Consider the following 27,348-nt stretch of genomic DNA (forward strand, 5'->3'; position numbering starts at 1 on the left):
CAGCGCCGCAAAGCACAGAGCCGCTGTGCAGATGTCTGACCTGCTGTACGAAGTCTAAGCAAACACTTGCCTCAGCTACGCTTCACCTACGTGCCTAAAGCCCACCAGGCTACGCTATACTGCTGTAGCGATTAGTCAACTTGTTAGTCGCCAAACCGTTAACACAGAGGTGCAAGTGTATGGTGAAAGGTGTCATGCATTATCTCAAGTTGTTGCCTTCTGTGTTACCGAACATTAAAAAATGTATCAAAAGTGAGATCTGAGGAAAAAATACGTCAAAAGCAATGAACTTGAATAAAATAGGCCAATACAGCTAATGATTTGGCAGTGTTAACATGCTATCGACGTGTACTACGAGGCACCTCCAACATTGGAGAAGAATCATCCGTAGGAGCGTTCAATGAATTCTACGTTACCACGCATTTCACGTTATTTTTCGAAGAATCGCAACATTGCTCCCACTTTCATTGATGAGTGTAAATAGCCAAAAGTAACTACAGTTTTTAAGAGACAAATGGACACAGTTATTGGAATATATCCGACGGATATAAAACAATTTATGTGGTAGCTTAAAATGGCATGCACTCTCATCTGACTCTGGAGAGACTCCAGAATATATGAAATGCCGTACAAAAGGACCTGTCCTACTACTAGTTCACAGGGAATTGAACTTGCTGTAATGTATCTCCAGAATTCCTTGATAGCCCGTGTCATTAAAGAAGAATATTTTGAGCACCTTGTATGACAGTCGTAGTAACCAACACACTAACAGTACGTTACCAAGTAGTTTGCTTGCATAAAAGTAAACTAAACTCTGCCAGAACAGGCCATTAACATGAAGGCCCAACAGTAACGGCCGAACGCCGTGTCCTCCTCAGCCCACTGGCGTCACTGGATGCGGATGTGGGGGGGGGGGGGGGGCATATGGTCAGCACACCGCTCTCCCGGCCGTACGTCAGTTTACGACACCGGAACCGCTACTTCTCAATCATGTACCACCTCGGTTTCCTTACATAAAATGTTGTAGTCAAATATAGCGTCTAGGTAGCACTCAGAACGTAATGGTACACTAGTACGCCTTTGAAGACATTTGTGAGCCTCCTTTCTTTACAGTGGCGCTGTGCTTTGCGGCGTTGTTCTCTTGTTAATATCTGATCAAGTTCCAGCCATATTGTATAAGTGGAAAACACTTCGAAAGCCCTTTCCAATGACACATTAAGTAGAATACAGTTGCAGACAAAAAACAACAACAAGTTCTAATTCACTGTCTATAAACTCTCAGTATTTACACGTTTCTTGCAGGAGTCACATTCCACATCAGCTATACGAGTGTAACTTGTGTCAATTGTAACGCCTTTTACATGGTGCAATTGAGTATATTTAATCGCCCGTGGGTGAGCGATACGACGATCATTTGCCAACGTTGGACCATCTTCTCATTGTCCGTTGTAAAGTATTTCTGAATATATTTCTAGTCGTCTGTCTGAGTTGCTACACTCTGTTTATATAAAATAAGAAAATCTTTTCAGTTTTTCCCTCCAAACTAACATCTCTTGGTTGGTGAGTACTTCGACTGCATTCGGTCTGTTTTATCGTTTAAGGTAATGTGACACTTAATTACGGCCCAGACAACTCTGTTGATCTGAAATGGCAGTGATGTCCTGCTGACACATGTCTGATGTAGGGAGATATTATTTCCATTAGCTCCACCTTATTAAATTTCTCACTGACTTCGATGTTGTGACATGGGAATCAATCGATCATTTTCTATTTTGGGTTTGCCATAGTATTCGTGTCGCGGGCAGTAATACGATGGTAAGTAGCATTACGATTGTTGGACTTTGCCGTTGGTGGGGAGGCTTGCGTGCGTCAGCGATACAGATAGACGTACCATAGGCGCAACCACAACGATGGGGTATCTCTTGAGAGGCCAGACAAACGTGTGGTTCCTGAAGAGGTGCAGCAGACTTTTCAATAGATGCAGGGGCAACAGTCTGGATGATTGACTGATCTGGCCCTGTAACACTAGCCAAACCGGCCTTGCTGCCCTGGTACTGCGAACGCCTGAAAGCAAGAGGAAACTACAGCCGTAATTTTTCCCGAGGCCATGCAGCTTTACTATATGGTCAAATGATGATGTCGTCCTCTTGGGTAAAATATTACGGAGGTAAAATAGCCCCCCATTCGGATCTCCGGGCGGGGACTACTCAGGAGGACGTAGTTATCAGGAGACAGAAAACTGGCGTTCTACGGATCGGGGCGTGGAATGTCAGATCCCTTGATCGGGCAGGTAGGTTAGAAAATTTAAAAAGGGAAGTGGATACGTTAAAGTCAGATACAGTGGGAATTAGTGAAGTTCGATGGAGGAAAAACACTTCTGGTCAGGTGAATACAGGGTTATAAATACAAAATCAGATAGGGGTAATGCAGGAGTAGGTTCAATAATGAATAGGAAAATAGGAATGCGGGTAAGCTACTACAAACAGCATAGTGAACGCATTATTGTGGCAAAGATAGATACGAAGCCCACGCCTACCACAGTAGTGCAAGTTTATATCCAACTAGCTCCGCAGGTGACGAAGAGATTGATGAAATGTGTGATGAGATAAAAGAAATTATTCAGACTGCGAAGAGAGAAGAATATTTAATAGTCGTGGGTGATTAGAACTCGATAATAGGAAAAGGAGGAGAGGGAAACGTAGTAGGTGAATATGGAATGGGAGTAAGGAATGAAAGAGGAAACCGCCTGGTAGAATTTTGCACAGAGCATAACTTAATCATATCTATCACTTGGTTCAAGAATCATAAAAGACGGTTGTGTACATGGAAGAAGCCTGGAATTAGTGGAAGGTCTCAGATAGATTATATAATGGTAAGACAGAGATTCAGGAACCCGGTTTTAAACTGTAAGACATTTCCAGGGGCAGATGTGGACTCTGAATACAATCTGTTGGTTATGAACTGTAGATTAAAACTGAAGAAACAGGAAAAGGTGGGAATTTGTGGAGATGGAACCTGGATAAACTGAAAGTACCAGAGGTTGTAGAGAGCTTCAGGTAGAGCATTAGGGAACGACTGACAAGAATGGGGGAAAGAAATACAGTAGAAGAAGAATGGTTATGTTTGAGAGGTGAAATAGTGAAAGTAGCAGCATTTGTGTTCGTGCACAGGTACCTTTCAATTTCTTATGCTTTACTTCTAAGCCTTCTTTCTCGCCGTATTCTAAACGTTGGGACTGTTAGGACATCGAGGCAATAATCGAAGCTTCTATGCTGTCCATTTGTACCTTCTGGGACTCAAAATAACCTCGCTATGGGTTCTTGCTTGGGAACATCATGTCTTATAACAGCTCTTCACCTAACTCATATTATTCAAGACTTTTAGAGCAACAATCTTCGACAGCGGCTTCTGTAGGGGGGCCGTTGCTAGGCAATCTGTGTACTTCAACGGTACAGGAAAGACGGTCACAGAGAAGAATTTTAGCTTTGTGGTTGTCTTTTAGGCGTGATATGATCACGCAATTGGATTTTTTTTTAGATTCGTATGGGAAGGAGGGGCAAGAAAATAGGTCTGCAACATCCCGGAAATTGCACCAAGAATTTTATGGAAACAATACGAAGACCTGACTCATGGTGCTCACAGGGGGATCTGAACCACAGTTTTCCACTTAGTTCTAGTCACCTGTAATTTTCACCTACCACAAACGTTCTCACATACACTCTGTTTAGGGCTGTGTAAGTTTTCAAATGAAGGGGAGTACTGATGTGTTGAGCTGGAATTATCACTCGAGGAACGTATTGAAATACATGGCTTACAACCGCTGCAAGCGCCCTTTTTTTCCGTTTCGTTTCCACTTTCATAATCACACAAATTTCGAGCTGTATTGGCCGATGACCACTATCCTTCTTTTTTTTCTGTTTCCCGCCCGGCATAAGCGGCTGTTACCGGCCATCGCAATTTTTGTAATACTGGGCGTAATTCCGTGATAATGACCGTACCGCTGATAATCGGATTACGAGCCGGCTGTTTTATTTTGATAAAGCGCTCCCATCATCAGAATCGCCCTCCGGCTAAGCCGTGTGTGTGTGCGGCTCACAACGGCAGCGCGGTCTCCATACGAGAGAGAGCCGCCGTGCGTATGCGGGCGTATGTGTCCCTCAGGGAGGCGAGGTCGGGGACACACGCACGACAAGCAGCCGGGGCTCAGTCCCGCCCTGGCGGGACAACCGAGCCACACACCGCTCTGGTGTTTCCAACTCAAATTCGGAGTTGTTCATATTACGTTTCTTGCTCAAATGCGGTAGTAGTCCACTGCCGTTGTGCCCAACGTATTTTTGTATCGATTAATTCCACTAAGTCTATCACAATGTGATTCCTAAATTTCATTCTCCTCCATAATTCTGAGACTGAGCCGTAATCTTGGATTTCTGTATCTCTAGTTTGTATTGCACACTAACAAATAAGAGCAGAAACGGAAAACTCTCCAAGGTCCACATAAAACGCGTTTTCAGAGCTACGGTGTCCTCGGCACTCTGTTGCACGTCTCTAGTTTTCATCCATGTGCAAAACCATGGAGAAAGTCTTTCAAACATACGTTAGTAGATGGCACAAGGTCTTTGTGCCAGGTTGTGCTTTCCTCTGAATTTCCGAAATTTAAAAGATACAGGAAGTGGATTTTGTTAATTACTAGTTCTATTAGTTAATAACTAACTGTGCTAGATACGGTTCATAGAAGAGATAGAGAAGTTCCAATGGAGAGCAGCGTACTTCGTTACACGCTCATTTAGTAATCGCGAAAGCGCTACGGAGATGATAGATAAACTCCAGTGGAAGCCTCTGCAGGAGAGACGCTCAGTAGCTCGGTACGGGCTTTTGTTGAAGTTTCGAGAACATAGCTTTACTGAGGCGTCAAGCAGTATATTGCTCCCTCCTACGTATATCTCGCGAGGAGACCATGAGGATAAAATCAGAGAGATTAGAGCCCACACAGAGGCATACCGACAATCCTTTTTTCCACGAACAATACGAGACTGGAATAGAAGGGGGAACCAATAGAGGTACACAAGGTACCCTCCGCCACACGCCGTCAGGTGGCTTGCGGACTATGTATGTAGATGTAGATGTAGATGGTATAAAACATTCTAGGATTTCTTGCCACGTCGCTTCAGCGTAAAACATCGAGCTTTCGACTATTTCCGCCATCGTCTTTGTGAGGAGCAACTGAATGCCAATATTCCTGCTGTAGTAGCCTTATATGGCCCTAAGAATGCTTGTGATTGGTCGGTAGTTTCGTCATAATGTCGCAGGTAATATCAGTGTCTATTGCGATGAATATCTCTGGCTTTTCTCTGCATCGAGAGCTCGCTTCCACGCACCGCCGATATTATATCACACATCACAGTAGAAGGTTTTCTCACACATTTTTATTTCTGAAGCCTCTTTAATTATAGAGTCGCAGTATGTGTGAACCTGGGACAAAACTTTTGTTTCGTCAGACAGTATTTTATGTTTGTTTGTGAAGCTGTACTCAGCATTTGCAGATTTCTCCAGTTATCAATTTTCAATATGCCGTTGATGTTCTGCACAGACGTCGGAAATGGTGTGGATGGACTGACCTACGTAATTGCTTCCACATGCACACACCAACACCGTCCTAACAGCCCTTGAAGGCCCAACGGTACCGACCGGTCACCATGTCATCGTCAGCCTTTAGGCATCTCCGGTTTCGGATGCTGAGGGGAATGTGGTTAGCACAGCGGTCTCCCAGCTCTTGTCAGTGCACCTCGCTTGCCAATAGCACTTGGCAGACCCAGACGGTTCCACACGCACTTTGGATGCTGTAAATGCCAAGGATCCTGAGGCTGAGACTATCCTTAACAGGGGGAACTATCTGCTTTATCCTCTTAGGAGGTCGGAAAATCAGATACCTCATCTTCCCAGGATTCTGCATGTTTTGCTGGATGTAGCGTAGCAGAAGGGCACAAATGCACTCGGTGGCTCATGGCGTGACTGTTCAATATCTTCACGTTTCCGTTGCTTGGAGAGCGCTGACATGGTATCAAGTGACTCACTGATGTTCTTTCGTAATACGTCAGACGATTAATTTTGGAATCCAAATGGTCCTCGCTGAATACGAGTAAAAACTATTAGTCAAAAACCTAATTCAGTATTTATTTACTGCTATTATCACAAAAAATAGTAATACGACAGTATTAATGGCTTTTGGTCCAAAACTTTCTTCCAGCTATATTGTCGAAAACTGACATTTTAGACACAGTGCCTGTTTATAAAATATCGGCATAGGTGCGAGAAGGACTCGCACAACGACAGCTCCGTAAAATTAAATTATGTCAACAGACACACCATCCGCCCCCGGGTATTGAGAATGTCGACGATTTTTGAGTGGTATCGACATCGATACTGCAAAGCCATCAAAATATTTTACGTAAATCGGTGCATCTTTTGACTGTTGTGATGTAGAAGTTTAAAATTTTTCCACTTCCAATGGATTCTAGACTTAGTACGTGACATAAATTTCAACTTGATGCATGTACCCGTTTCTGAAGAAAAGGGGGCTTAACACGACAGACAGACACAGAGATGGACAAAAATGTGATAATGTAAGGATTGCATTTCTAGTCTGATGTGCGGAAACATAAAAGCAAGTTGACTGTTGCAGATAAGGGAACAGCAATCAGGCTTTGCTAATAATGCTTCTTGTTTGCACAAACAGCTGGATGGGGTGGCCGAGCGGTTCTAGGCTCTACAGTCTGGAACCGCGCGACCGCTACGGTCGCCAGTTTGAATCCTGCCTCGGGCATGGATGTGTGTGATGTCCTTAGGTTCGCTAGGTTTAAGTAGTTCTAAGTTCTAGGAGACTGATCACCTCAGAAGTTAAGTCCCATAGTGCTCAGAGCCATTTTTTTTTTTTTTTTTTTTTTTTGCACAAACAGTGCCGTTATCGGTTTGGAACCAACAGGTTCTTCTTCAGAGGGCTGTTCGTGTTTCTGTTACATTTGTGGCTGTTTTCATTAGATGGTGGTAAACCAGCAGTCAAAAACTAAGCAAATAACAACAAACCTAATATAAATACGAACAGTTGACTGAACATGAACTTGTCGGTTGGAAACCGATAACGGTGCTATTCATGTAAATAAGTAGCATTTTTAATAGTGTCTGGTTGCTGTTTTCTTCTCTGCGAGCCTCGACTTGTAAAAACTTCGTTATTAACGCCTACTAGCAATCACTTTGCATTTATATTGCTTAGACTGAACCTGATGATTTATTTTAGACTATCTCTCATTATTTTTTGCAGTGATGTGGCAGCGTAATTCTAGTCTTGTGGATACGACTCAGTTATGTGCAAAGAGAGATACATTGGTAGTTCATTGTCCTTGTTGTGGGCTGCCAGGAGAGCCAACCCGTATGAATAGAGGAAGCCGAAAGGCACGCGTTTTAGCTCACGCAGGCTGGCGTGAGGTCTGGAACAGGACAAGGAAATTAGAATATAGAAAAACGGACGTAGCTGGTGGAATACTTAACTTTAATCCGTTAAAGATGAACGTCGGTCTGACGGTACATGATTAACAAGATCAATAGCAACAGATAATGGCGCCTTGCTAGGTCGTAGCAAATGACGTAGCTGAAGGCTATGCTAACTATCGTCTCGGCAAATGAGAACGTATTTTGTCAGTGAACCATCGCTAGCAAAGTCGGCTGTACAACTGGGCTGAGTGCTAGGAAGTCTCTCTAGACCTGCCGTGTGGCGGCGCTCGGTCTGCAATCACTGATAGTGGCGACACGCGGGTCCGACGTATACTAACGGACCGCGGCCGATTTAAAGGCTACCACCTAGCAAGTGTGGTGTCTGGCGGTGACACCACAGTCCTGACAAATATCACATTTGACACTCAAAAGTTTTCCACTCTTCAGATTTGAAAGAGATTGGATATCTAACAAAAATTTCTGTTATGCATTCTTTCTACCGTTGGTACTTTTTTAATGACAGGGTTCAGAGGTCGATGAAAGAAGGCCACATGCAACACTGATGTGCAGCCATCCAGCACAACCACTTTTGCAGTTTGGCGTCTCTCTCTCCCCTCCATATGGCATCACAAGGATGATTAGACCCTCTCTTGCCGTCGGTAGTAGTAGCAGTAGAGGAAGTAACACCGTTTATAGGTTGTACGAGTCTCTGTAACCGAATACTTCCAGTATTGTCAACTCCACTGAGGAGTGCAGTTGCACTTGGCGGCGTGGGCAACGGTGCCGGTGAACGTCCCAATGGAATCACTGCTGACAGTAAAGAATGGTTTATTCAATATCGGAATATGCTTTTCCGTGCCTCAGCGAGGCAGAACACACCTCACTCTGCTAAACTTGGTGGGCACTGACGTACGGGCGGCAGAACTCGCCCATGCGAAAGGATGCTACATATATACTAAGATGGTATCTGTTCTTTCGGACACGTATATGTAGTATGTAGTTATATATGTATATGTAGTTAATTATATATGTATATATGTAGTTAAGGCTCACCGGCCACTTGACCATCTTATTCTTTTGTGCGAATGCACAAACAGTGCCCGAACTCTTACGGGAATCGGCAACGCGCCGTGAGTAATGAGTATAATGGGCGGGGGCACTACGAATGTAGTGCGGGACAATACGTTGAGAATGTGGGTTTCGCGGAAGGCGTGCCAGAGGTAAATCCGTGCAGTCGCGCTATCCTCTGTGTCCTCGGTGGCTCAGATGGATAGAGGGTCTGTCATATAAGCAGGAGTTCGCGGGTTCTAGTCCCGGTCTTGGCACACATTTTCATCTGCCCCCGTTGACGTGTGTCAACGCCTGTAAGCAGCTAGGGGTGTTCATTTCACTGTAAAGGCTTCTACTTAGGCACCCTGCAAAGCTGACAGCAGGCCTGTGGGGTGGCAGCGGCATCTGCAGGCCACGGCCGTAACATCAGGCACTGCTTCTCCGTCAGACTTATATTTGGCGAGCATTCTCAATCAAAAACAATCAGTACTTTTGTAGCTGTTACGTTTTCGGGAAATGCAACACCATAAACTTGCTAACGTGAGTGAAAGGGATAGTGAGTGACTGTGTTAAGACTAGCACGGCCTTGGCAGTGATACTTGTTCACCTAAGATTCAGAATACATTAATGAAGGACACAATTTCCAACTTATCATTTCGTGTGAAAACTTTCTCCCGAAACGTATATTTAGTGACTTTAATTGCAGCATGGTTGACGTCGAAGTACTGTAGGTTTCGCTCGGCTTCCCTACTGATGACCTGCTGAGACAATGTTCACAGGTAGGTACAGGTTCGTCGTAAAGGGACGGAAGGAACCGCGCCGCCGCTACCTAACTACGAAATATTGAAAATCTTTATGTTTCCAGCAACGAAGAGTGTTCTCGTGATATTCTAGTCCCTGCACAGAGGCTGCACCTGGAGCATGGGTCCGCTGCTCTTTCTGTGAGGGTGTAAATGAATTACTAATCAGCTCACTAATCTCATTATTACTAAAGTGAAAATCCTGACCCTTCTTAGGATGTCATCGACTTTTAATATCACATTTCATCAGATAATGCCGAAAACTAATCAAATAAACTCTGTATGAACCAACATATAACTACAAAAGTCACAGGTGAAATAATTAATCATATAATTTAGTACTCATTAATAATATATTTCACAAATGCAGTCTTCGTACATTGACAAACATTGTATAAATTGTTGTAGATGTTTCAGAATTTAAATTACGCTCTCTAGACTTAGTTACTCTTTGCTTTGTTCGCAGAGTCGCACATTTGTGCGCATCCTGAAATCCATTCGAGTCTCCTGTTCGGACCCTCTAGTCAGGACTGAACTGCTGGAGGCAGCCGCGCGGAGTGGCCGCGCGACTTGAGGCGCCATGTCACGGTTTGCGCGGCCCCTCCCGCTGGAGGTTAGAGTCCTCCCTCGGGCATCGGCGTGTATGTTGTTCTTAGCATAAGTAGTGTGTCAGTCTAGGGACCGATGACCTAAGCAGTTTGGTCCCTTAGGAATTCACAAATATTTGAACATTTCCAGAATGAGATTTTCACTCTGCAGCGGAGTGTGCGCTGATATGAAACTTCCCGGCAGATTAAAACTGTGTGCCGGACCCAGACTCGAACTCGGGACCTTTGCCCGCGAAAGGCAAAGGTCCCGAGTTCGAGTCTCGGTCCGGCACACAGTTTTAATCTGCCAGGAAGTTTCATTTGAACATTTGTTGGACGCGCAACTGGCATAATATTTGGTATACCAAACCACTTCGCTGGGTAATAGTTCAGTGGGTGGCCAATGATACAAGAAGTGATTCGGCATTTTCGCTCGATAACACTTTAAAAATTGACACTTATGTGAAGTTTTGATACTACGCTGATAGCTTATTATTGCGAGGTTTCCCTTCACTATGATAAACAAAATCTGAATGATGCTTTAGTAATAAGGAACAAATGAAATGTGAGTTCCTTGGCGTGTTCGCTTGATGGTAATCCCTCCCTCTTCTGGCATGGCAGCCAATCACACTACTTATTCAACTGACAAAGGTTCTTGTCAAATGTGTACTTGAAGTAAAATCCGTCGTTCGTTCCTTGTTATACTTTGTGATGTCATACGTTAGGAACTGCTTCGTAGTAAGACTGAACTGTGAAGCGTCGAAATAAATGTTCTGGCTTCCAGAGCCAGAAATATTACTTTGTCACGTTTATATAAACAAGAACAACTGTGAGATGTGTAGGCAAAATAGTTACCAGAAACTCTACTGAATATAAAAACACTGAAAAGATACTTCCAGGAATTTTTCCAACAACCTCACGTTGCAAAAATATGAACACTACTTTGCGCCTTCGGTTCGTGATATTCCATAAACTTTCACTGGGAAATATACACCACAGGCCATTAAAATTGCTACACAAACAAGAAATGCAGACGATAAACGGGTATTCATCGGACAAATATATTATACTAGATGTGACATGTGATTATATTTTCAAGCAATTTGGGTGCATATATCCTGAGAAATCAGTACCCAGAACAACCACCTATGGCCGTAATATAGGCCTAGATACGCCTGGGCATTGAGTCAAACAGAGCTTGAATGGCGTGTACAGGTACAGCTGCCAATACAGCTTCAACACGATACCACAGTTCATCAAGAGTGGTGGCTGGCGTATTGTGACGAGCCAGTTTCTCAGCCACCATTGACCAGACGTTTTCAATTGGTGAGAGATCTGGAGAATGTGATCGCCAGGGCAACAGTCGAAAATTTTCTGTATCCAGAAAGGCCCGTACAGGACCTGCAACATGCGGTCTTGCATTATCCTGCTGAAATGTAGGATTTCACAGGGATCGAATGAAGGGTAGAGCCACAGGTCGTAACATATCTGAAATGTAACGTCCACTGTTCAAAGTGCCATCAATGGGAACAAGAGGTGACCAAGACGTGTAACCAATGGCACCCCATACCATCACGCCGGGTGATACGCCAGTATGGCGATGACGAATACACGCTTCCAATGTGCGTTCACCGCGATGTCGCCAAACACGGATGTGACCATCATGATGCTGTAAACAGAACCTGGATTCATCCGAGAAAATGACGTTTCACCATTCATGCACCCAGGTTCGCCGTTGAGTACACCATCGTAAGCGCTCCTGTCTGTGATGCAGCGTCAAGGGTTACCGCAGCCACGGTCTCCGAGCTGTTAGTCCGTACTGCTGCAAACGTCGTCGAACTGTTCGTGGAAATGGTTCTTGTCTTGCAAACGTCCCCGTCTGTTGACTCAGCGATCGAGACGTGGCTGGACGATCCGTTACAGCCATGCGGATAAGATGCCAGTCGACTGCTAGTGATACGAGGCCTTGGGACCCAGCACGGCGTTCCGTATTGCCATCCTTAACTCACCGATTCCATATTCTGCTAACAGTCCTTGGATCTCGGCCAACGCGAGCAGCAATGTCGCGATACGATAAACCGCTATCGCTATAGCCAACAACCCGACCTTTATCAAAGTCGGAAACGTGATGTTAGGCATTTCTCCTGGAGGCATCACAACAACGTTTCACCAGTCAACGCCGTTCAACTGCTGCTTTTTTATGAGTAATCGGTTGGAAACTTTCCTCATGTCAGCACGTTGTAGGTGTCGCCACCGACGCCAACCTTGTGTGAATGCTGTGAAAAGCTAATCATTTGCATATAACAGCATCTTTTTCCTGTCGGTTAAATTTAGCTTCTATATCACGTCATCTTCGTGGTGTAGCAATTTTATTGGCCAGTAGTGTAACTTTACTGTCTACTAATCTATGCCAGTAATAGCAACTTGTTTTATTCGTCCTCATGCATGAATTAATTTCCAAAACTTAAACAACGTGAGCTGCATGCAAAAATGGCAAACATTTAAGACAATGTTGCCAGGACTGTAAGCTCATTTATCATTCACCATCTTTTCGAGCTTGAGATACGTGCTTTGTTCTGTTTCCCAAGATTGTGCTATTAGATTTGCAGTTTCGACCATTTGAGGAAAGTTTACAGCCTCGGCGTAAAAATGCCTGAGACTTTCATCAAGCTTGTAAACTCGTTTGCCGTTTTAGTCAACACTAGGGATTGTTTGCTGCACTCTTTCCATTCCTTTCGCTCACTAGATAGTCTGTTTGCTTCACTGTAACTGGCACGTTCCGTATTATAGACGGTTTGATTCACGTATTCTGATCTATATCTGCGCCTATAATCTTGTCCGAGTACCATGTCTACACCTGCTGTTTCCAGCAACGACCAATGCGTATCAAATCACACTACCTCTTCGTCTTATTGCCTGCTGAACGTCGTATCTGACCACGAACGACTCCTGTGCAGTGTCCTCAGACGATGCAGGTGTATCTGGTGGTCAGCAATAGTGCTCCGTGTAGTTTTGAGTGTTTTGTGTTGGACCTAAGCTAAATAGAATATAGGCAAATTGTTGATGTTCATGTGGTAGCTGCTTCTGTTTTCAAGATAGATGAACTGTTTGGTGTTCAAGGTGGCACCGTACCTAAGATTTATACCGCATACAGTTAAAGCGGAAGAACATTATCCGCTAAGTCACAAAGTGGACGAAAGTGTGTGTTGAGTTATCGTGAGAGAAGCTCATTCAAGAGAATTGTGACGAAAAATTGTGACCACACTGCAGAACTGAATATCGAACTCACGAACCCTGTCAGCACCAAAACAATACGAAAGGAGCTCCATAAGCAACTTCATAAGCAGCTCCTTAAGCTGGAATTCCAAAACCTCTGCCGGCCGGGGTGGCCGTGCAGTTCTGGGCGCTACAGTCTGGAGCCGAGCGTCCGCTACGGTCGCAGTTTCGAATCCTGCCTCGGGCACGGATGTGTGTGATGTCCTTAGGTTAGTTAGGTTTAATTAGTTCTAAGTTCTAGGCGACTGATGACCTCAGAAGTTAAGTCGCATAGTGCTCAGAGCCATTTGAACCATTTTGAACCAAAACCTCTCGCCAGTGGTGCAAGTGCCCGTACAGGAAAATATGATGCCGAATCAATAAAACCTGGACTATTGGGCCATGGAAGGAAGTTATTTGGTCGGATGGTGGTTTTTTCACACTAACTTCTAGCGGAGTTACGTCCCAAGGATGAAACATGGCGGGGGGTCGGTGATGATTTGGGCAGCCATGTCGTGGTATTCCATGATCCACTTGGTTACTCTGCAAACTCGAATTTCTGCCAATGATTATGGGACCGTTTTGGCTATCAAGTCCTGCTGCTTTCGCAGAAGGAGCCCTGTGAAGTTTGGAATGCAGATGCGGTACCGTGGAAGTAAAGCTGTGAGGGCGGGTCATGAGTCACGCTTGGGTAGCTCTGTTGATGGTGCACTTGCTTCCGTAAGGCAAAGATCCTTAGTTAGAGTGTCAGTCCCACACAATGTTTTAATGTGACCGGAAGTTTCATACAAACCCACATTCTGTTGCAGAGTGAAAGAGTCATTCTGAATGTTCAGTTTGTTTGCAGGTACATGTCTGTAAACACTCTTAAATTCACGCTCCAAAGTACGCTAACATACCGCTACAGGCGACAAAACAAAATGAAGAAACCCGTTGATAATGTGCAGATAGGCGGAATCTCTTTGTATTTCTACTTATTTATTTTACTGTTCTTGTCCGTTATATTTGTCTTTTTCTCTCCTCTTGAGGAAATGATTCATCAACTGCTTCACAACTTCTAAATGGACAATTGCTGTGAATAGAATTTTTTTAAAAAAGTGGTTTTCCTTTTTTATTCCCAAGCTTGAGATAGGGACTGCCTCTCTGGTGCATTTACCCTTTCAACGGCCAAAATTATCCTCCTGTTACAACTCCTCTACGTTTATTGTAAACAGTGACCTGGGTGAAGGAGCTGTAAGGTGTTTACTCGATAGTTCTTGACAACTATTTGCCCTTGATATCTCCGGGATTTTTTGGATAATTTGCTCCCAATTGCAGCACTCCTTATATCCTGCGCAACTTTGCAGTTTTCCACACAGAGTCACAGCAAAGTTGGTAAAAACATCGCTCTCTGAAAGCTGGGGTTCCAGTTTGAGGTCTGACTCGGAACGCCGTATCAACCTGCCAGGAAGTTTCACTTACATGTGGAGTGAAAGAGTCATTGCGATACTTTTGTCAGACTTGAGTAATCTTTTCTTTCCTTTTATACTACTGGATCAGATGAGATACCTCTGAGATTCTGCAGATTATACGAATTAATTCTCTCCTCCTCTATCAGCAGACAACTTTGACATTGTCAAAATTTAGAACGTGGTCTATTTGAAACGCAACATTTTTTTTTAATTTTTCAATACATCCAGTATGGATGAACTGGAAGTGCGATGAAAATTGGCTATTTATTTTGGTATAAATATGCAACGAACCGTGATTTTTTTAATAATACGATATGTTGTACAATTAACTTGTTGTCGAGTAACTGCAGGCTCTTCAATAGATGGAGGTGTTACAGGAATACTATAGAGCAGTGCAGTGCGCTCACAATAACCGTAGCGCCTTTGTAGACATGATCTTCAATATACTGATCCTTGGACACCTCCAATTTGATAATCAGCCTACAGTTGCTCGACAACTAGTTAATGGCACAATAAATTGTAACACAAATCCAAAATAGCAACGTACTGCTTATCTATACAGCATTTATCCTAAGACTCATGTATTTGGTGGATGTTGCAACAGGGCGGTAAAATAAAAGAAGTCCGGTTGCAGAGTTCAGACGAGTGTGCATATACAAATGTTGGTTAAAAAATGCTTAGTGCAAATTTTGGCTCTCACATAAGTCTCAGGGGATGATTTCCACACTTGGTGCATTAGTAGCTTCCACACCCGCGCATTTGTTAAAGTTTTTGAATTAATTATTCAGTCAGACATAAGTACAGTCTATACTAGGGAACAAGAGTTAGGCGATTATTATACTAAAATCAGTTTCTCACGACACAGTTCAATCACTATTTATTGGCGTTGCCTTTTCTTTCACCCAATGAAATTATGACTGGTGGGACGGTTTATAGTTTTACTTTAATAATAATTTGACTCCGAACCCCCAATAGCAGTAATCTAGGCTGCTATAAACGAAAATTACTCACTTAGTTCGAACAGAGCCACAAGTCCCACTGTCCTCTTTGTTCTAGAAATTTTCCCGCGAAATCACAGTTCGCCACATGTTCACTTACGACAATGTATACCTCGTAAATCGTACTCACACAAATAATCGTAGTACTTCCAATTCACCAAATATATTCTTGCAAACTTGCACTATTATACAATATGTAACACCGGAAATGCATATCCTCCTATTTCCATTTATTGTACTATAAATTTGTTTTCCTTATTTTGTTACCTGAATATATAACATTTCTGTGTCTTCGTATATTGTAATTCTTTTACTATTTGTATATATTTATTTATGCATTTATGTCGATGTATAATCGGTTCGTTTCGTAAATATTATTTGTATTTTTACGCTGGGTCTTGCCTAGGGAAAGCTGCTATCGAACTATTCATCGATAGGTCGTGTGAAGAATCAAAGTGTGTAGGATCTTTGGTAGTGTGAACTCTGCCGCGTGGAGCGCGGGCAGAGCAGAGAGAGTCTGGCTGGAGTAGCGAGTGGAGCAGGTGCGTTGTGTGAAGCTCCCGCGAGTTGCCGCGCTTTCGGGGTTTGGTAGAATGTAATTGCGCTCGACTCGCGATGATAGTTTCTGACATGATGTCGCGGACGGGAAGCATTAGCTGGCGCACATCAAGAGCCCGTTTCGCCTGGTGACCGTGTCGAGAAGAAGGCGCGCCAACATCCAGCTTCTGCAACAGCGACGGCCGACAATGAGTGACTGTCGCCACCTCCTCGATCGACGGCTTCAAACCCTCAATCAACCAACAAGGAAGACTGGAAGCACGTAAAATTTTAGAACTGTATGGCAGACCTCAGCTTTTCAAACTGTACCATTTTCGTAACTAAAATTACAGCAACTTAGCGTGAACATTTATTGCTCATTGTCCCAATTGCATTACCAAGCAGAGTCCCTTCCTTTTCCGGAATGAACCCGAGTGTCGTTGAAATTCAAACGCCAGCATTAAAGTACTATAATTCGATTTCAATGCTTTAATTTCAAAGTTCAGTTAAAGTATTCATGGCTGGCCACAATATTTAGATTACACAAGCACAAATTAAGAGTGCGAGTCTTGTTACCGTATTTTAGCTTACCTGTGACTGCAGCTCAGCTTGGTACGTACTAAATTTTACTATTGTTAATTGTTCAGAAACATTTAATTCAAGATCAAAGTTAAATCTCTTATTTCTAAATTGCGTAGATTCAAGTAGCTTTTGAAATGATTGTTGAGGTAGTCCAAGACTAACCGCATTTTACTGAATTTCGTTGTGCTTCAGAAACAAAGCTCACTGTTAATTTCAGTCACTAAATTAACTTTCAATTTTCCGGTTTTATTAATTCTTTTGCTAAATTAAGTCACAGTGTAGCGAAATTTATTACTTCTGACAAACTTTCAGTTTTCACGCTACACGTGTCAACCTTCAGTTGCCACGATTCTAGTGCTAATTATATGTGTAATAACCTTTCTTTTTCAGTTACTATAGTATTTGTCCTTAGGACTGGCGAGCGTAATTTCCCCCAAATCTCAAATACCTAATTACCGCTAATTAATTGTTAACGTAACGTCCGCACATTTACTTTCTTTGTTAACTTTACGCCTTTTCGAAATTAATTTCCACCAGTTTCATTTGCATTTTTCCTTTCATTTAGATGTAACCCTTTCCTCCCTCTTTACCGACAAATTAGCTTAGGTGACGATTGCTTTTCCCAAATTTCCATTAGGTACACGCGGTTTAATTTTTCACTGTCATTAAGGTCGGTAAGTGAGGGGGAGGTTACAAATACTCTTTGTCGAAATAAATCGGCGCGAAAAATAATTGTCAAAAGACCACATGGGCCACCCTCAAGTGGGGCTTGCTCGCCACCCACCCTCCAAAACGACTGACCAACGACTGACCCTCGGCCAAGATGGCCGCTCGCTTATATCGGGTCGGACGTCAACCACCTGGTGATGAAAGTACCAATCTCACCAATTAAAGTTACACATTTTGATACATACATCCCTCAATATAAATAAGTACACCATCGGAACGGCACTAAAAAGTACATCTTGTTACTACGTTTCATTAGTTTCTAGGATTATTCTATCGCTCGTAAGTCAAGTTTTGGTTTTTGTAAAATTTCGCCACTTAGCGCAAATTTGTTCGTTGACATCTGTGCTGCAAAGTTTTAACATAGAACTGCATATAGCACCGTCTTTAGACTTAGTCTACAGCGATCTACGCATTGCGCTGCTCAAAATATTTATATCTATAATAATCAATTAATTATATATAAGCAAATATAGATTCTGACCACTACCTTACCAGAGTTAAAATTAAATTCACTCCAAAAAGGAAACGCCAAAGGAAATCACCACTAATTCCCAAATTTGACTTGAAAAATATCAAGGAATCAGAAATTACAGAAGCATGGGATAAACAACCAACAAACAACTGGAAAGATTTCCGAACGAAAATTATACAGAAAGCAAGAGATTTGATTCCGTTAAAGAAAATATCCAAGCATCCATGGTGGAATTCGAATTGTGATAACGCATTAGAAGAGAGACAACAAGCCTTTTTAAATTACAATTGTGACAAATCAGAAACCACACAACAAACATTTTTCAAAGTGAGAAAACAAACAGCTAAAATACTTAGACAAACTAAAAGAAAATACCTTAATGAACAACTAAACACAATTGAAGAAAACTTTAAGAACCACAACACTCAAGATTTTTATAAAATATTCGCAAATCAAATCAAAGGATACACTCCACAAAATCTCTGCTTCCGGAAACAGAATGGAAAATTGGCACTAACTAACAAAGAAAATTGCCAAGAACTAGCTAAATATTTCTCACAACTCCTAAATTGCCCACAACCAAGTACAAGATTCCCCAGATTACAACCAGAACACACGAATGAGACTTCACCACCACCATCTCAAGAAGAAATTTATAGTCACATTAGAAAACTCAAAAACAATAAATCATCGGGAGAAGATGGAATTGTAGCTGAACTACTGAAAAACCTTGGTCCAAATTCATTAAAAGAGATCACTAGCATCATCCAAGAAATTTGGCAGACAGAAAATATCCCAGAGGAGTGGAAGTGTGCACTAATTCACCCATTGCACAAAAAGGGAGAGAGATCAGACGTAAACAACTACAGAGGCATTTCACTTTTACCAGTTACCTACAAAATTCTATCTGCATGTCTCCTAAAGAGGGCACAAGAACAACTAGAACATACAATTTCAGACTACCAAGCAGGCTTTCGTCCTAATAGATCATGCCCGGAACAGATATTCAACCTTAAAACTATTTTAAAGATTAAAGCAATGAGGTCAAAACCAATAATCTGCACATTCGTTGATTTCAAAAAGGCATACGATTCCATAGACAGACAGTCTCTATGTCACATTCTCGAAGAACGAGGCCTAGACACTAAAACCCGAAAACTAATTGAACAAACACTAACAGAAACCAAATCAAAAATTAAATTCAGAGGGGAAATTTCGGAACCATTCTCAATTAAAACAGGAGTAAGACAAGGAGATGGGATCTCACCACTATTATTCAATATAGTTTTGGACAAAGTTATGAAAGAGTGGGAAGTAACACTAAGGAAACAAAGCTTGTGGAAGCCAATTGAACTAGGAAGAGGTAAAGGAAAATTGAACATCCCTTATTTAGCGTTTGCAGATGACTTGGCAATTATAACTGACAGTGAAGAAACAGCAGTAAAACAAATTGAGACACTTAAAGAATGTGCTTAGAAGGTTGGCCTGCAAATCTCCTTTGAGAAGACAGAATTCATCTGCTCAAAATTAGATATTTCGAAACTAAAAACAAAGTATGGTGAAATAACTAGAGTCAAGCACTTTAAGTATCTCGGTGAAGTTATTGAACCAACAGGACTTGAGAAAATAGCACAAAAAAACCGATTACAGAAAATCAAGAAAGCATTCGGACTTATTCAAAATATATATAACAAGAAATGTCTATCAAAAGGCACTAAAATCAGACACTACAACACAGTCATCAAACCAACAGTCACATATGCAAGTGAAACACTCTCCCTGAATAGAAAATTAGATTTACACGAAATTAAGAAAGTAGAGAGAAAAATTATTAGAAAAATCCTAGGACCACGATACACACAAGATGGATACAGGCTGCAGACTACCGAGACAACCGAAAAAATATCAAACATCGAGGCAGATATCAGGAAGAGGCGGATGAAGTTTTATGGACATATAGACAGATTACCTGGAAACAGGTTAACTAAACGTCTATTGGACTATATGACATTACTTAAGGCAACAATACCCTGGGTAACTGAAGTTAAGAAGGATTTGAAAAAGGCAAAAATTGACATAACAAACACATCAGACCGGGATACATTCAGAAGAAAAATCGACAAGTGGAAGTTTACTCCAGAGACGGAATCTAAACCTTTCCGACCAAAGTGGACCGAAGAAAGGAAGAAGGCCTTTGGGGAGGCAATGAAGAAATACTGGGAAAATAAGAAGAACATTAAGAAATGTTAATCACCTGCTTATCGTTCTCCCATGGGGACATTCGCTAATAATAATAATAATCAATTAATTATGGGCGATAAATGTTAATAATAATTTGCAAACAATGAAAACCATTGCAAGTTAAGTGTATAGTATAACTTAACTATTTTAAAATACGTGTGATGCCACCCAAAATGTTACACAGAGCCGTTCTTTATGTCATGAATTTTCAATTGAATTTTATATACAATTTTCCCTCAAAATTTGTTTATTGCTATTTACTGGCTTAATTATTTATGAATCTTAACATATGACCACGGCACTCCATCCGCTATAAGGAAACGTTTTTAATGAGCGCTGGCGTATCCCTCTAAGTTGTTATTTACTATTTTTATTAATGTTTCAGTATACGTTATATTAACCGACTTTGAGTTTACTATCGCTTTTGCGTCTCGTGACTTACTATAAAGGACGATCTTTCAGAAGGTGCATATTACTGACCACAGCCCACTGCCGCATCGCTCTTCATCGTAAGTTACATAGTTTTCGCGTAATGCGCGAAAAACCAAACAATGCGCCAAGCTGCGGGCCACGTTGCCGGGGGCGACCGTTGCAAATCTCGCGCGGGCACGTCTCACGCTTCCGCGAATCGCGCGCCGTGTAGCGCGCTTGCTCTCCACAAAGCAATCCTTGCATACTAGAGCTATTCATCTAATAACGGGGTTTTGTACCATGACAATACCTTCACTTGCTAGCGCATGCACGCAGTAAATGCGGTAGCAAGTAGCACCAGCAAAAAAAACACAAAAAGGGTGACTGACCAGACATGTTAAATTAGCCCTAGAATGTTAACCGTTTACGTGGAAATCTAGTCAGCGGTGGCATCACCCTAAACTAAGTAAAATTCCCTATGTATTTTCTGGCCAACAAAAATAAATTTGTAATATATCTGTAAAGAACTCCAATCCAAAAAATATCCATTTCCTTAACTGTGATTATAAATTCGTGTTTTCTACGTGTGTGTGTGTAGTACAACAGGCGTTGCATAGCAAAACAAACACACACAAATTTAACAAAATCACAATAACTTTTATCAACTTTTTTTAAAAAACCTTCCTTATTTTGGGCAGCATATTATGCATACCACATTGTTTCCAATCAATCTATTCACTTGGAACCACATGTCATTTATCAATTTGTTTCACAAGCGTTATCACTTCTCACTCCCTATAATGTCTTCCAGGGGTGCCCCCAGACTACATGTAGTGTCACAGCTCCCTACTCTGGTACTATTTCCTGTCCTCCCACTAGCCAGTTTATGGAGCACTACCAGGGAGCACACAAAATCCTCAATGAAAATCTCATATACACGAAAGTTTCCCCGTTTACCATAGAGTGGTCCAGCCTCGACCCATTCTCATGCAATCCAGAGCTGTCACAGCTAAGACAGAATTTCTGGGCAAACCATTACTAAGAAACAGACTAGAGCAACAGCTGGGTAGCTGTGCCCAACAATCTGTTCAATACTAGATTAGAAATGCCCAAGTCATTGAGGCAGTTTTGCCTGGCGACAAAGCCTCCCTAATCAAAATGATACTGATAATGTGGCATGAATCAAGCAGACTTTAAATAATATCTGACTGTTGACAGCAGAAACAGAAAAAACTTTACTTAATTATTACCGACCATGAATCCCCATGCTGTGTTGCTTTCCCTAATATTCAGTCCACCAACTTGACCCCCACGCACCAAAGGAAGTTTGGTGTGCCTACATACAGAACCCAGTGCAAAATATGTTCAAGTTAACAATTACGCCCCCAAGTTTCTCAAACAACATAAAACCTTGTGCTGGACCCCATGCACCAAAAATTAAGCAGATTATACATATAAGCCCAACAGTTATTCAGATACCAAAATACATAATGTTTACTTCTGCAAAAATTCTTATTGGGCTAATGATGCTTCACCCTGAGTATGTATTCAAAATTTACCACTCTCCCAGGTCTCACTGAGAACACGTCTTTATTTTCTACCGGTAAATCAAACAGTTCTTCCCTCTCACTGTCACCAATACCCTCTGTATCACAGACCTTCCTTTTTATCTCCTCCTCAAACCCTACTCCATCCAACATGGACTGGTCCATGTGCAAGCTTGCCACTAAATCGTAGCCTGTTACATTTACAAATATTGTCTCCTTTAGACATCCCCCAAAATTCAATTCCACGGTTAATATCTGCTCATATTTATGTAAAAAATCTGTTCCCAGAACGATATTTATAATTAAATTTTGAATCACCGGGAATGAGTGACTAAACCACTTATCACCAATTTTTACATCTAACACAGCCTCCTTCCTCACTGGCTTGCTATAATTACCAGTAGCATTTTTTATTCTAACCCCTGTGATCAGGAATTCTACCGCTTTGTCTTTCCTGATATAATTGTAGGCATCCTCTGTTGTCCCACTGACTGTACTACCTGTGTCCACCAAGGCTTATTCGCTGACTTTACCTATATGAACTTTAACTATTGGTTGCACCTTCCTAAAATGTTTCTGCTTCAGCTCTACTTATGCTAAAAGATCCTCCTCCACTTCATTAACACAGTAGTTTTCCATAGTGCATACCTGACCCTCGTTGAATGGTTCTATTTCACTATCCCCTTCAAATATTACTTCAAAAGCATCTTTGTGTTCTTTATTTTCTAAGCCCAACCATCCTAATTTTCTGACAAAACTAAACTTCTCCTTCTCCCATACCTTCGCTCCAAACTTCTGCATATACTTAGAAAAATCCACCCAATCACTTGTATCAAAGTCACATTCACTCTTCCCCATCCAACCAGTATTCCATTCAGCCTCTTCCTTACCCCATACTGCTCATTCTCATACACTACATAATTATTCACCTTTTCAACTTCATCTCCCTCGTCACACACTAATTTTCCATAATCTGTAACCCTGCAGTTAGTCTCCACAGCACATCCTACCATTTCATTTATAAAATCCATCCTTAAGCCATCAAACTCCTCATCCCCATTAATATTTTCTTGAGTACATCATAATATGCCTCATTCTAAACATTTAACTGCTTTCAACTGTTCACATAATTATATTTCCCTACTGTCCAATTTTCTGGAGTATATTTTTGCAACCATTTAGCCCTTGCTACCCAATCATTTAAGTTCAATTCATATTCCCCTAAGTTCTCCACTGTTCATCATTCTTAGTTTGCTGTTTAACCCCATGCATGTAAACACTAGCACAATTTGTTTCATCAAGTTTCATGGATTCAGATACAGTTTCCCCCACCAAAAAGTCACTTGCATTACCATCCTGCACATTACAAACACTTTCACCAGACATCTCATAACCAGCCCCTTCTGGCTGCTCACAACTAACCTCATAAATTTCAGCAGATACATTCTCTGGTACATATTCATTTATCACTACATCAACAATAGGCACTATGGCCCCAAAACCATTACCACCATCTACAAAACCATTAGTTTCAGGCACCTTGGCCCTCTCAGAATTAACATTATAATCCACTGTATCCGCTTCCATTACACATAACTCAACAAATTTCTATTACTTTCACACACACTTTGGTCATCACAACATCCATCTATACCTTCAGACAGTGCCTTAGTCCCTGACCTGTTAATAATTCTCACCAAACCAATACTATCTTCCTCAGAATTCACATTCCCAAATTCTTTACAAAAAACATTCTCAGCATTGATTTCTTCCATTTGGTCCTTTACACCCCTAACATTCTTCCTCTTAAAAGCTCACATTTTGCCATGCTCCATGCACCAGCTCCCCAATACATTTTCATCATTTAAAATGGCCTCCATACCACAAATTCTTTCCTCTCTCCTACTTCTATCATTATTGTCATACCCCCTTTTAGAATAACCACCCCCAGTCTGATTATAGTTATTATTGTTCCATGTCTTGGCCATATTGTTTGCAACTTGTCTTGTCCCAAAGTGGACCCCATTTGAGACAAATCCTAGCTTAAAGGATGCTGTCCCTGTTGTGTGCTGTTGTTCTGTCCCCCTCTTCCAGTTCCATTTCCCAGCATTGGCCTTGGTTCATTTTTCACATCACTGTCCCCAACATCCCTTTGACTGTGGCTCTCTTCATTATATCTTCCCCCATTTCCTCACTAATGTTCATTTACATTTCTGTCCCCATGATGGCTCTGATGATTATTTCCTCAATTCATATTTCTATACCATTTTGATGATTGATACCCAAATTCATATTTCTTCTCTCCCCCAGATCGCTATGGTTATTCCCATAATTGTTTCCCTTTGAGCCAGGCCTACAGCACATAGCCTGCTCCATCATCTCAACAAAGTCTACAAACTTCTCCACAGAATCAGTGGGGCAATGTATGAGTTCCCATTGTAACTCCTCAGGTAGTCTCCTCCTTAAAGTAGATATTTTTGTTAACGCACCTAAAGGCTGATCCAAATGTACTAATTTATTCAACTCTTCCTGGCAAAATTCCCTCATAGTTTATCTGCCTCCCCTGTACACAGTTCCATTCAGAAACTCATTTTGTGACCTACACTGCTCATTTTTACTCCAGTATTTGTCTAGAAACACTAGTTCAAATATTTCAAATGAAATGAACTGACCTTTAAATTTGTTAGCCCATGTCTGAGCTGAACCTTCCAGCATTCTCTTTACAAATTTTACTTTTGCTTCATCAGACATCCCAGGCAGAAAATAGTCCTTGCCATTAGCCAAAAAATCCACGGCATGATATCCGTTTTCGCTTGAAAATGGCTTTCCACTAGGTGCCTGCATTCCTACACACCCAGCATGACTTGAAACATTATACAATTCCAACTGGGTAATTTTGTCATTTACTTTTTGAGATCATCAGCTGTACTGTCTAATTTATTTATCAGCACAGCTTTTGTCTCATCATATATAGCCACTATTTTTGCATTGACTTCAACCAAAGACTGCCTTGTCGCCTCTTCCCTACCATGACGCAGCTGCCTTCCCGAAACAAGTTTACTCCTCAGCTCAGTCTCAACCGCATCAACCTTGGAATGCCAGCTCTCTTCTATTTTTTTTAAATCTATTATCTAATTCGGTCACAATTTCTTGTTTCATTGACCCCAATTGACTATTTATTTGGCTCACATTAGTTTTTAATACAGCCAGTTCATTTCCCACATCAGTCTCCAGACAACTTAATTCCGAATTTAATTTAGTTCCAAAATTAGTGTCTAAAGCACTTAATTTATTATCCATATCAGTTTTAAATGAGCCATTTTGGCTACTTATATTTTGGATAAGAGCAATTAATTGCTTATACATTATTTTTTAATTTCGTGCTCCATTGCTCTGACTAGCACAAGAACTGAAAACAAGGAAACCAAAAACAAAAATGGCGCCTGCTGTGATCACTTACCTTTCTGGAGGGGCTGCGTCGGTCTCGGGGCTGCTGAAGGGGCTGCGTTGCGGAGCGCAGTCACGGCGCGGCCGCTGGCAGCCCGTCGCCCGGCTGAGAGTCGGCCGCACCCGCGCTCCGCTGGCGCCGGGTCCAGTTCCTCCGGTCGACCGCACTCCGCTCGATCCGCGTTGCGTGGCGTCGTCGATCGGTGATAGTAGGCGCGCACGCGATTAACCGAAACACACGTTTCCGCGAATGTTCATGCTTCGTCTAGTTCCACTAGCCTTTCGGCCTAGTTGCCTAGCACACTAGTATCCCGGACGAGCCCTCAATTGCGACGGGGCGGTAAAATGAAAGAAGTGCGAAACTTCTTGGCAGATTAAAACTGTTTGCCCGACCGAGACTCGAACTCGGGACCTTTGCCTTTCGCGGGCAAGTGCTCTACCATCTGAGCTACCGAAGCACGACTCACGCCCGGCACTCACACCTTTACTTCTGCCAGTATCTCGTCTCCTACCTTCCAAACTTTACAAAAGCTCTTCTGCGAACCTTGCAGAACTAGCACTCCTGAAAGAAAGGATATTGCGGAGACATGGCTTAGCCACAGCCTGGGGGATGTTTCCAGAATGAGATTTTCACTCTGCAGCGGAGTGAGCGCTGATATGAAACTTCCTGGCAGATTAAAACTGTGTGCCCGACAGAGACTCGAACGGTAGGAGACGAGATACTGGCAGAAGTGAAGCTGTGAGTACCGGGCGTGAGTCGTGCTTCGGTAGCTCAGATGGCAGAGCACTTGCCCGCGAAAGGCGAAGGTCCCGAGTTCGAGTCTCGGTCGGGCACGCAGTTTCAATATGCCAGGAAGTTTCATATCAGCGCTCACTCCGCTGCAGAGTGAAAATCTTATTCTGAAAAGAAGTGCGATTGCAGAGTTCACACGAATGCATATACAAATGTTGGTTAAAAGATGTTATTGCAAATTTTGGCTCTCACATATATCTCAGGATATGATTTCCACACTTGTTGCATTAGTACACTAATAATAATAATAATAAGATTTTATTGCCGTTAAGCTTACAGAAGCAATAGACAACGTCAAATTACAAAATATAAACAAAATTATATTCAGGAGTTATTTAAGTACAATATTACAATAGTTTTATAAATAGTCAATAGACAGGAGATACAATATATAAAGTGAGATAGTACAACCAAATCAATCAGAATGTATCAGTACAAAACACAGGAAAAAGTCAGAATACAGAATACCAAGACAGGAAAACATATTATATACAAAGAAATATTACATCAGATTACAATAACTGCCCTTTGCAACTGTGCAGAGAAAAACATTAATTATTATTACTAACCACTCACAAATAGGTAACTTGAACTGCTAATGAAATAATTAACATTATTACTAGCTACTGACAGATAGGTAACTAGAACTGCTGTTGAAATAATTAATATAGTATATCGGAAGCAGCCAAAGCATATAATATTATTTGTTTTTGACTGCTGTCAGGAAATTCATCAAGGGAATAAAAAGGATGCTCGACCAACCACTCACACAGTTTTGGGTTGATCTTTTCAATTGGAAAATCGAATTTACAAAGAGAAAATTTATTGCAACATTTGGAACCTATTACATGATAGCTTTTCAAAGACTTAGTTAACCGTTGAAAAGTACATAAATGTGTTTCCTGTTTCTCGTATTATACGAATGTATATTTTCTCTTAATTATTTTCTCTTAATTGCACTTC

Source organism: Schistocerca cancellata, chromosome 7, assembly GCF_023864275.1.
Source record: "Schistocerca cancellata isolate TAMUIC-IGC-003103 chromosome 7, iqSchCanc2.1, whole genome shotgun sequence".
In the NCBI taxonomy this organism is placed as follows: Eukaryota; Metazoa; Arthropoda; class Insecta; order Orthoptera; family Acrididae; genus Schistocerca; species Schistocerca cancellata.